This window comes from Talpa occidentalis, unplaced genomic scaffold (assembly GCF_014898055.3).
Source record: "Talpa occidentalis isolate TD23 unplaced genomic scaffold, MPIMG_talOcc4v2.1 talOcc4.16, whole genome shotgun sequence".
Taxonomy (NCBI): Eukaryota; Metazoa; Chordata; class Mammalia; order Eulipotyphla; family Talpidae; genus Talpa; species Talpa occidentalis.
Genome location: NW_023601653.1, coordinates 69,034,915 through 69,047,462, shown reverse-complemented (window position 1 = coordinate 69,047,462; position 12,548 = coordinate 69,034,915).

Below are 12,548 nucleotides of genomic sequence, written 5' to 3'. Positions count from 1 at the left end.
AGCAGAGCTGTCAGGAGGAGCTGAGCTTCTCTACATCTGCTTTGCTATCTCCTTATCCTTGCAAATTCAGACCTGGAAATTGTATGATTCTCCCTGTTCTTGGGTCAACTCCTTGCTAACTGGGTGAGCCAAGACACAGGTCTTCACAGAGCACCTCTGTGTGGCCACAGATCTCTGATGATCCAGAGACCACATGGTCTGGATTTTGATAGGTTTCCCTGATATATCCCTTGCTTTAGCTAATATGAAATAGTCTCAACCCCATGAGCATTACTGGCTCGCCAGGATACTTTCTCATCACCACTCACATGTCCTGCTCCTCTCTGGGCCACTGTCCTGTCCCCTTGACACAGCTCTAATCAAATTTTTCTTCACTGTATTAGACTCTTCTTTGCAGGTCACTAGGGGAGCAGCTGATGAGTAAGGAGGAGGCTAGTCCTGGCTATTCCCTAGGAAGAAAGGGAGCCCTGGATATGACGATGTTGAACGAACTAAGTGTCCCCGGAACATCCTCGGTGCTGTTCCCATGATGGTTTTTTTAATTAATTATTTATTTATTTATACAAGAACTAGGGTACAGGCCAGATGCACAGGAGGGTGAGAGGATTCACCAGAGACAGGCTGGGGAACAGAACAGGCAGACTGACCAAATACACTGCTGAGGGGAGCAGCGGGCACGACAGGAGAGGTCTGCTGTGCCATGTGGGACCCTCACTGGCTGGCCGGGATTGAACAGTCGCTGCAGAGGCTGTGGACAGCTTCATAGTGCGGCGCTCAACCGCCTGAGTCACCAGGGGAGGCCCTGTTCCCATGATGTTTAATTAAAATGGAGATGAGGACTCAGATCTTCTAATTACCTGTATTCTGATAGAGTAGTACTGACCTGTATTTGTATATAGAATTTGCTCAAAATTAAATATTCTGAATAAGCACTTTCTGATTTGTTGCTAAGGTAGTAAGTTTCATCCTAATTTCTCTTACACAATTGGTCCTCAGATAGAATTTTCTTCAAAAAAATAGGTGAGTTACCAGACTGTTTTCTCACCTCCCTCACAGGCTACTCAAGGTTTATTCTGCCCAGATTCACAGATGTTCCAGTGTCACTTCCTTAAAGTAACTGTAAGGAAATAGCGAAGGCTGCTGGAGAGAGACACCAAGCTCCATATGTGAACAGTTTCATGGGCTCAGCTCAGGGCTTTGCATTTTCTAACAAAGTTCCACGTTTTCCAAAAATAAGTGTAAATATTTACCATACATTTTAGAAAAGTTTTCCATTATTTTATAATTATTCTTGGTAGAATCTATTTTATTTTCAAAAATAGTTGTGTCAATTTGATAGTATAATCTTGTTGAATTACAATAATTCTGCAGTTAGAACGTGTATATGGAAGCATTCGCAGTGTTGGTCTGCAGATTACTAATTTTGAAATGTTGCTGTAGCAAATTTGAGCCAGAATTGATTTCCCCAAAGGACAATAACATTGTTTTGGTTGCCTGCTTGTCTCCTTCTGCCCCTTCTCCTCCACTGTCTCTCTAGATAGGACTCTAGTAAACAGGTGAGGATGGTTTATAATGGGAAGAGTTCAAAGGAAATACAGTAATTATAAAGTAACCTTTTAAGTTAAAAGGGTTTGTAATGAGGAGGTTTGAGTTATCACATGTTTAAATAAATACAGTTGGAGAAGAGAATGGGAAAGAGATGGTAATGGAAAAGGATAGAAACCATCAGGATTCTGAACACCTGGATGTGCAATTTGATGGAGAAAAGGGAGTTTGGGGATATTGGGGAATAACTAGACAAAAGGCTTAGGAGGTACCAGATTATTGTCACTAATATTCCATAAACATGTGGGCAAAATTAGAAGAGCTGCAACGATTTCCCTCCTGCCTGACCCATCCCATTCATTTTGAATCTCGACGCTGGGTTTAGTAGAGGAGGCATGGCATATTTTGGAATATTCAATTAGGTGTTTCCAATTTGATACTACTGAGTAAACACTTAGTTCAGGCCCAAATTTCAGGTGTTTATACTATTCCACAAAAGTGTGACATTGTCTGCACCTAAGGAGACAAGAGTGTTGGATGTGAGATGTGATACATGGATATTTCAACAGAGGTTTCACTTGGGGAAGGGGTGTGGTTGAAGACTGAATTTTTCAAGGTCAGTGGCATGAATGTATCTAGGTTCTTAATAGAACAGCACTATTCTGTAAATCTCAGGGTGTTTATTATGAAGATTTACTTTCATCATAGGTCCATGTAATAACTCTGCAGTAATAAAGAAGACAGAATTCTCATTTATTTGGGAAATAATATTACAGAGGAGTCTTTGAAGATTTATTTGATGCACAAATGGTGCTACATGGTGACAAGTTCAATGTCATCATATGCATTTTCTTGTTTCAGGACCAAGGAGAATCCTTCCCTTTCCATGCTAGAGATGATCGTTGACCAAGGAGACTGCACAGAGAGGTCTGAAACAGTAGGAGAAGCTTGTTTTAAGTGGTGAAAAAAGAAGAGTTCTGGTAGAAAGAAACTGTGAAAATTGGCGACAAAATATCCATGAGCCCAGAGCTTGACAACAAAGCTAGAGCTACTTCACACTTATTGAGCTACTCTGTGCAAAGTTGTTTTGCTCATCACAGCTTGAAAACACTGAGCCAATAATGGTGAGGAGAGGAGACATTAGCACTCTCACACCCATAATTTCATAAGGAATTGGGGCAGGAGGTGACTCTTCTAGCCTCCTCAGCACCTCAATACCAATCCAAGACTGACCCAGAAATCTTCAGGACAGCAATCTGGGTTCTCTGTTAGAGGCCAAAAAGGAGCAGCTCAACTGCATCCCATGGCCCCCTGCTTCCCAGGTCCCATGTTGTGACACATAAGCAGAGGCCTAGACGTAAGGAAGGAGGGTCTTCATCTGTCAACCGAAACAATGCAAGAAAATTGTCACACGGTTTCATTCTGCAGCTGAGATTTTATGACACTAATTAAGGCCTTTGAAAATCTGCATTAATAGCCGGCAAAATCAACTTAGGCTACATGGTTCTCCCTAAACAAATTGCTGTAGCTTATCAATTTAATTTACATTGCTATCAAAAATTTTCCAGATTATTTCTTACCATCTTAATGAACCTCCAAATTTATTTGTCAGAACATATGTGTCAATTTGGGGTGTAAACAGAGGCAATAATGCCTCTGCCATTGATACAGGTATGTCTACATTGAGATGATGGAGAAATGGACATGCGAACACAGAATGTTTCTTCTCTCAGAAGACATGAAATAGACAACATGCCAGAGACACCTCGTCCAGGTCTAGAGGGCCTCAGATGTTGATAATAAAGAAAAATTGACTAACTGGTGGGTCCAAACTCATCTTCCCCCTGACAAGGAAATAAGGCTACTGGAGACAGAGCTGACCACTCTCCTGGCTGGGAATTTCCAGCAGCACCCTTTTCCTCTGGGAAAAAAACAATTCCCACTCATTCCATGAGAAGAAATAATTTCAGGAACAGGTGACTCTTCAATATCATCATAAACATCCCTCATGACACTGTCATGCTGTCCTGAAGTTCTGAAAATGCAGAACATATGTGTCAGAACGTAGGTTGGACTGTGTGGCATGCTCAGTCCCTTCTTATACTCAGATTCTAATAGCTGATATATATATAAGCTCTAAATCCCAGACCTCTCTCAGGGCATATACTTGATCTCAATATTCTCAGAAATCTCTGATTCTTCTAAATAGTCCCATAAATCAAGGTCAATCATATTTCACTAACATGGCTTCTCCTACCATTAAGCATCAGCAAAAGCTTTTGTAATATGAATTTCAGGTACTACATTCAAGCACATAGTACAGAGTTGTAACATATAATATGTACAAATCAGTGACTAAGAGAGGATGAATCTGGACAAAGACAACCAGGCTGTCCATGTGCCTTCGCAGAGGTTGTGGGAAATACAGATCAAGCACGAGAAGGAAACTGTAACTCACAGGGGGGATCTGGTTGGTCCCTACTATTCCCTAGACATGGATCCAAAGTAGCATATTTGCCACTGCTTGGCTGTCATGGCCAGACAGAGGTGAAAGGAAGCAGCAGCAGCTTTAGTCACAGTAACAGGCACTCCTGCTTCACCACTATAGGAGGCCTGGGCTTCAATCCCCTGAAGGCCATATTTATCTAAGGATCTGGTGTCTAGGATCCCTTCTGAACCTCTCTCACCCATCTTTACTGAGGAGGATCTAGCAGGAACATTCTCCTATTTTAGTTTCCTTGAGAATATATTTTAGTAGCTGATAAGTACAGGCACTAGTGGTTCATATATTCTGTGTCTTAGCAAAATCAATATTTTTTGGTGTCATGATATGCATTATCCACAAATATACCATCTCAAGCACAAGCCATGCATCCCAATGCTCACCATGGAAATTCTGAGATTGTCAGTTTCAGATGGTATTTATAATTAGATGCATGTCTGTGATTAACGAGAAGTAGCTGTGGATACTGAGAACTGGGTCTGATGTTTTCCTTTCTCAAGTCACAGAGTAGGCAAAGACAGTAAAATGTTTTTGTGAAGAAGACAGAGAGATTCTTCCCATCCTCATCACAGAAATTCTCATATGAGAGTCCTTGTCATCATCCCCACCATTCAAGGAAAAACCTGTCCCTACTATCTGGGGCAGGTCCAAGGTCTCCCTTCTCCTCATTGTCCCCTGTGTAATAGGACAGCTTAGTCATTGAGTCATCAGGTAGTTTTTCTTCTGTGAGGGAGAACATCACAGACAGAAAATGTTGCCACAGTCGAAGGCCCAGTGGCAAGTTTTGGAAGAAATCTTGAGGCTTCAGAGTTGTAAGGAGAGGGCTGGGAGTGCCTGCCTTAGGAGGAGGCTGAGAGGTTGTAAAAGGAACCCATGGTCAGCTCGGGAACAGCAGGGAGGGCATGGGGCACACCTGGGCTGTGCAAAAGGTCCTCTTCTGGTTTTTCAGAGTTACCAATCTCCTGGTACACGGCCTCTGCGACGGCTTCTTCCAGGGCAGGTAAGGCTACAGAAAGTGGTGTGAGAGTTCAGAGACTGCCCCTGGGGACAGTCCTTACAACAGCAAGGCCTTTGGTACTCTCCAGGGTTCACCCCTGAGTAACCCTTAAAGGCAGCCAGGGCCCCTTCATGACCTTTTGGAGACACAGTGAGCTTTCCTGACACTACTGTGACCCTATACTCCATTACCATTGACACTGTTCTCAGTCATAATTTTGAGAGATTTTACATTCAACCCTGGACCAGGATTCCACTGTCTGAAATCTTAAAGGCTATTGTAGAGAAGGTGCTTTTGCCAGACTATGAAAGTAGAGACAATACTGGGGCACTTTTCTTTGTATTATAACTGGCTCAACAGCCTTCCCACAACTTCCCCTCAGCATCCCCAAGGCCTACCTTGGTGCTCTGCTGTCCCGCTGTACAGCTGAATCCCCACAAAAATCATGGTCAGGATGAAAAGGGCCCCCAGGATGACACGGGGCACCCAAATGAGGGAGAAGGAGCCAGAGACAGAAGCTAAGCCTGAACTGGTGCCTGAGGAGAGAAGAGCATCATGAGGTTTAAAAGAAGGTCATAAATCCAGGAGAACCCCCTTGTCTCGGTCATCTCCTGATCCTCACGACCATGAAGTTATTGTTCAGACACAATGGGTCTGCCTGAACCCCAAGATGTTATCCATCCACATCCTGCCCTGAGCTGTGGCAACTGTCTTCAGCATCTGGTTTATGGGATTTTTATAAAGTGAAAACTGATGAAGCCTTGGTGCATTATGGCTGCCAGTTAACGGGACTGTAACCGGACCATGAGGCCTTTCCTGAACTGATACAGTTAATTCTCCAGAAATATGTACATTCCCTTGTTCAAGTCCCTGAAAATGTGGTGTCTCCTCTATCTCATGGCGCAGAGCAGAAGAATCACTTACTTCCATAGGAAGGGGGGACTGTTATCCTCTCACCTGGAGAGAAGAGAAGGAGAGAGGGGATCACTCTACTGATGGGAAAGCCCCAGGGTCACACTTACCATCTCTGGCACCTTGTTCTCTCCCAGCTCCCAGGGAATCAGGTGACAGACTCCAGGAGCCAAGGTGCAGAGCAGCAGGTGAGTCCAGGAAGAGCTTCTGGATGCAAACTCCTAATTTCATCTGCCTCAATAGAAGGTAGTCTTACCTGAACTACTCACTCCTGTTTCTTCCTCCGTGGTACCTGCTGTGATAGTTGTTTTCCCTAAAGAGAAACACAGGATTTTGGAGCACAGGAATTGGCTGCAATGCAAGGTGTCCATTTCTCCTGCCTGAGCCTTCTCCTGCCTGAGCCCTGACATCTCCCTCAGTGCCTGGTGCATCTCAGGACTTCATGCAACACGTGTGAATGCAGAACCTGCAAGCACTTGGGAAAAGGGTGTGATGAATGTTCACTGAATGGATGGATGACTAACATGTAGTGAGCCAGAATTCATTTAAGTTTTTTTTTAATCAGTAAGATGATGAAGGAAGTACAAAATAGTATTAATGGCTTGTGGTAGTAAACCATGGATATTTTCAAATGAAGTCAAGAATCTCAGAAGTAATTTGTATTCCACATTCCACAGATACTTTTTAAAGGAAAGTTATATAACAGATTCTAAACTTTTCTTATCAATTCTTCATTATGACATGTGGATAAGCAAAGGAGATTACTATAGTGAGAGGACAGATTTTATTATTATTAGTAGTAGTAGTAGTATTGCAAAAAAGAATAAAGTAGGATTTTGAGAAAGATAGTTCAGTAGTCAAAGAGCTAGCAAGTAAAAATATCTGTATGAAACTCAGATGAATATACTGAGAAAAATATATTCAGAGGACACAGAGAACAAGCAAACTACAAAAGTATACGAAAATCCTAAAGTGAAAGAAAAACACGTATTTTCAAAACAACATAGGAATATGGACGTATACACATGCTTATTATAAAATATCAGAATTTATATATGCTACCCACATCATCCTGTTAAACCTCCTACTGTGCATGGACCATATCAGAAAAGGATGTCAGAACTTTTATGTGACAGTTACTCAATTTCAGAGTAGGAGACCTCACTACCTCTTAATGCATTGTATTTTATTGCAGGAAAAATGCCATCAGTGCAAGGTCTAATACCGCTTCAGGCTTTAACATGGACAAGAAAATGAGGTCAGCCAGGAGTGGCCAGGAAGGAATTGAGCCGATCTCTTTGAGATATAACTCCACACCCACCAGCTGTGCATTTCAGACAATTCCTAGACTATTGCCCAAGGTATACCTGGGTGGTGGTGGTGGTGGTGGTGGTGTGTGTGTGTGTGTGTGTGTCTGTGTGTGTAAAGACCACGAACTGTACTTCCAAAGGCCAGAAGGGCTGCCAGAGAGAGATATCCGTTTTCTGACATTGGATTCCATCTATCTACCGGGGTCTAGAACCTTCCCTAACAGCAATCAAAGAGTTGAGGGTCCCACTGTCTCCACAGCCAAGCTGCCTGCAGGTCACAGACAAGGTCATGGGGTCCATGGGGCTGCTGCAGACACTGCCCCAGGTCCCGTTGTAGAAAACTTCCAGCCACCCAGCACAGTCCTGGTCCTCACTCATCACCCTGAGGGCCAGGAGCTCTGAAAGTGAAAGAGGGGAGACAGGGCACCATGAACATCCTACTCATTAGTACTCTGGATCCTGCTTCCTGACAAAACTTCTACAGAGTGTGAGAAAGGGAGTGTGGCAAGTGGAGTGGGGGGCAGAATAATGGTCCCCAAAGATGCCTGCATCTTGATCCCTGGAACCTGTATTATCACCTTACAAGTTAATCTGTTGCCTTGCATGTCAGGAGATTGCACAAATATGACTAAGATAAGGACTTTGGATAGGTGATATTAACTTGAATAACATGGATTAACCAGGTGAGCCCAGTGTGATCACATGTTGGACCCATTGTCATTAAAATTGGTTTTGGTTAGAGAGAGAAAGAGATGATTATGGAAGAATGGTGAGAGATGTACAACACTGCTGGCCTGATGACAAAGGAAGAGGGCTCTGAGCAAGAAGTGCAGACAATTTCTAGAGACTTGGAACTGATTCCTCCCCAGGACTTAGAAGTGATGCTCGCACATTGATTTTAGCCCAGAGAGATGGGGTTGGACTTCTAACTTACAGGACTTTAAGATAATAAATATAAGTTGTTTTAAACCACTAATTATGCGGTAATTTGTTACAACAGCAAGTGGACCTACTAAAATGAGTGTCAAGATTCTATTAGCATATGTAACTGAAGAATAAACCCTGATTGCAAATGGAAACTGTAGGACGTGGCTCTGTCAGGAGATGTTGCTGAGAAGGAAGGCCAGAATCTCAGCTGCCACAGGAAGAAAGGAAGCACTAATTCTCATATCTGCTAGAAAGACAAGTACATGGAGGAAGCTTCCTTCCCCTCTGTCCTTTCACACTCTGTCCTGATAACTCCCCCCTTATTCCCCCCTGCCCCTGGACAATGTGCAGTGCAGATGCGCAGATGACCCCTGCATCCTCCCGGTGCCTGCAGTCATGGTGCCCCCAGCCTGGGGACAAGCACTTCCACATCTGGGACTCCTTTCCTGTGCATTGCAGTTCCTCCAGCCAGATGGGCCTGATCCCTCCCTGTAGTGAGCAGAGATCGTGGCACTGAGGATCTCTCCACAGCCCAGCTTTCTGCACACCACGTGGGCATCACGCAGGTCCCAGCCATCATCACAGATGGTGCACCAGGAGCCCTGGTGAAGGATCTCCACTCTGCCAGCACAGGGATGGCCTCCGTCCACCAGGTGGAGCTGTGTGCTGTCTGCGGAGAGAGTCAGGTCAAGGGGATGTCTAACCCGAAGGAGAAGCTTTCCTGGTCCTGGGGACCCCTCACCTGAGCTGTTGACTGTGCTCTCCTCTGAGGCTGCAGGGAATGCTGATGGAGACAGTGAGTAGTTGTCCAGGGGCAGCCACTGGGTCTGGTTTTCTGCACAGCAGCGAGGTCAGAGGGTTAGTGAAGTTGAAGAGCAGAAAACTGAATTAAACTACATGAAAACCCAGGTTGGGGTCTGAGATAAACTCTGTAATGGGGCAGTTATGGCATCATAATTTTAGAGTTTACCTTCTATAGGGAGTGTTCTGCTTGTGACAATGGCAGTGTCTCTGTTTTAAGCAAACACTGAGAATGAGTTCAGAGAAATGGGAAACTACTAGGACTTGTCACTAGTGTTGCAGACCTCCCAAGGCAGGAAGGAGTTTTGGAGCCAGATTCAGAGAGAAGCAAAAGAGGAGTGAGTCACTTTCCCCTTGAGATCTCTGTCATTCAACCTTATAGCTAAGACTGACAACCTCAGCAGAGGTTTGGAGGCAGGAATAGTAAAATACACTGCTGAGGGGAGCAGCGGGCGAGTCAGGAGAGGTCCGCTGTGCCATGTGGGTTAGCACCCTGGCTAGGGATCAAACTCATGCCACAGTGGCTGCCGACAGATTGATAGAGCTGAGCCTTTAACCCCTGCGCCACCAGGAAGGCCCAAGACCCACTGTCTATAAAAGTGGAACACCATATCTGGCTTTGGTTAGAGAGAGAGAGGTGATTATGGAGAATGGTGAGAGATGTGCAACACTGCTGGCCTGATGACCCAGGAAGGGGGCTCTGAGCCAAGCAGCACAGGCAGTTTCTAGAGCTGGAAATTGATTCTTCCCCAGGAACTGAGAGGTGAGCAACCCTGCTCACACCTTGATTTTAGCCCAGTGAGAGTTTGGTGGACTTCTAGCTCAAGAACTGCAAGATAATACATATAACTTGCTTTAAACCACTAATTTTGTGAATATTTGTTACAACCACAGTGGAAACCAGTAGAGTGGGTTTCAAGATTCCATTAGCATAAGTACCTGAAGAGTGAGCCCTGCTTGCAAATGGAAACTGTAGGTTGTTGATCTGTCAGAAGATGTTGCAGAGAAAGAAGAGCCAGACTCTCACTGGCACAGGAAGGAAAGAGGGGCCTAATCCTCACATCTTCTAGAGACTCAGGACCACTGGAGGAGGATTCCTTCCCCTCTGCTCTTTCACACTTTGTCCAAGAAATAAGTTGTCCTCCCCCGCCCCTGCCCCATTTCTCGGCAGCCCCTGGACAATGTGCAGTGCAGACCTGAGCAGATGACCCCGGCGTCCTCCCCGTGCCAGCAGTCATGGCGCCCCCAGACTGGGGATGGGCACTTCCACAGGAGGGACTCATTTCCTGTGCACTGCAGCTCCTCCAGCCAGATGGGCCCTGATCCCTCCCCGAACTGAGCGGAGACCGTGGCGTTGAGGGCCTCCCCACAGCCCAGCTGTCTGCACACCACGTGGGCATCACGCAGGTCCCAGCCATTATCACAGATGGTGCCCCAGGAGCCCTGGTGAAGGATCTCCACTCTGCCGGCGCAGGGATGGCCTCCGTCCACCAGGCGGACCTGTGTGCTGTCTGCGGAGAGAGTCGGGTAAGGAGGCATCTAACCTGGAAAGAGAAGCTTTCCTGGTCCTGGAAGGCCCTCACCTGAGCAGTTGGCTGTGCCCTTCTCTGAGGCTGCAGAGCCTGCTGGTGGAGACGGGGAGTGGGTGCACAGGGGCAGCACCTGTGTCTGGTTTCCTGCAGAGCAGTGAGTAGAGGGTTAGTGGGGGTGAAGAGCAAAAAACTGAATTAAACTACACGATAACCTAGTGGAGAGGTCTGAGGTGAGCTGTAATGGGGCAGTCACGGTATCATGATTATAACATTTGCCTTCTGTGTATGGTTTCTGTTTTAAGTGAAACACTAAGAATCACTGATACTGAATCTAGAAAAGTGAGTATAGGGCCTCCCTGGTGGCGCAGGTGGTTGAGCACAGCACTGTGAAGCTGTCCGCAGCCTCTGCAGCGCCGGTTCAATCCACGCCAGGGAGGGTCCCATATGGCGCGGCAGACCTCTCCTGTCCTGCCCGCTGATCCCCTCAGCAGTGTATTTCATCACTCTGCCTGTTCTGTTCCCCACTCTGGCTCTGGTGAATCCTCTCGCCCTCCCGTGCATCTGGCCTGTACCCCGGTTCTTGTATAAATAAATAAATCTTAAAAAAAAAAAAAGGAAAAGTGAGTATATGCCAAGTGTATGATAGTGTTTCAGAGCTCCCAAAACAGTGAGAATTTTTGAGACAGATGCTCAGGGAGAAGCTAAAGCAGGGCTAAGCCTCTTTCCCCTTGAGACCTTTCTCAAGTCAGATGTAATAGATGACTCTGAAAACTGCAACAGAGATTTGGAGGCAGGAATAGTAAAATGAAAGATCAGAGGAATACAGAATACAGCACAGGACAAAAAACAAACAAAAAAAAATAGGAACTATATAAAGGGGAACAAGAGATACAGTGAAAATATCTAAGCTGCATATGCATAAATTTATATTCTTGAAGCCACAAATGAAAGAATTAAAGGTAAAAATTGAAAAAAAAACACTATCATAGTATCGTTAATACTGTGTCCACTGAGAAGTGAGGTCTATTCCTCCTTCTCTTGCATCTCAACTGTTCTTTGTGCTTGCATGTAAGCATGATACAGTGAAAGCAAAGCTACCTGATCTCCTCCATCAGTCAGGAAAGTCCTAAGGCATCCCCAGCCTCACTGAGGACACGTGCTTTAGGGGAGCTGCTCTGCTGAGCCTGTCCTGGGAAGAGGCCACAGGCAGGGGGTCTGCCCTCCTGGTCAGTGAGCATACTGGGTTCCCAGTTCAGGCAGTTCTGGCCTGACTTCAGCCCAGATGACAGTAATGTGAAACCGACAGACAGAACTGCCAAACTGACATTCCCCAAATTTCTGACCAAGGAAATCATAGCAAAATAATATGAATTTTTGTTTTCTGTTGCTAATTTTTAGGGGGAAAATTTTAACACAGGTATAGTAACCTGTACACCTAATTTATTGACTAAATAGATATGTTTGTCTTCAACTAAGATTCTCCTAAGGGGATTCGAAAATGTTTGTCTGCAGGACTTGTGTGTGAATATTGAGAACATTTGTATTCATAGGAGCCCAGACTTGTTCCTCCGGGATCAAGGCAGTAGGCAGAAGTCAGAAAGGCCTGTTAGCAGAAGGCTGAAGAGTTATTGGAGATCTATTGGTGAATGTTTAAAGGACATGAAGAAAATGTGACTGGCAGTCAAAAGAAAAAATGGTTACTTTACAAGCCAAACTATAGATAGATTTTTCAACCAATGAGTTACTCAGAAAAACCAAGAAAAACCAGTCTCTAACTGATAGAAATGCCAACCAAATGTGCCAGAAATTATCTGGACTATCTAAAAGGTAAAATTTGCTACATCTGCACCTCAAAACTGCAGAATACACACTATTCTCAAGATTACATCAGTCATTTACTAAGACTGAATGCATATTTTGGCAAAAATGAGTTCCAAAAGTTTTTCAAAGGAGAATTTAGAAAAAGTCATCAAATCATATATTTTGACCACAGTAGAATTAAGGTAGATACAAAAGAAAAG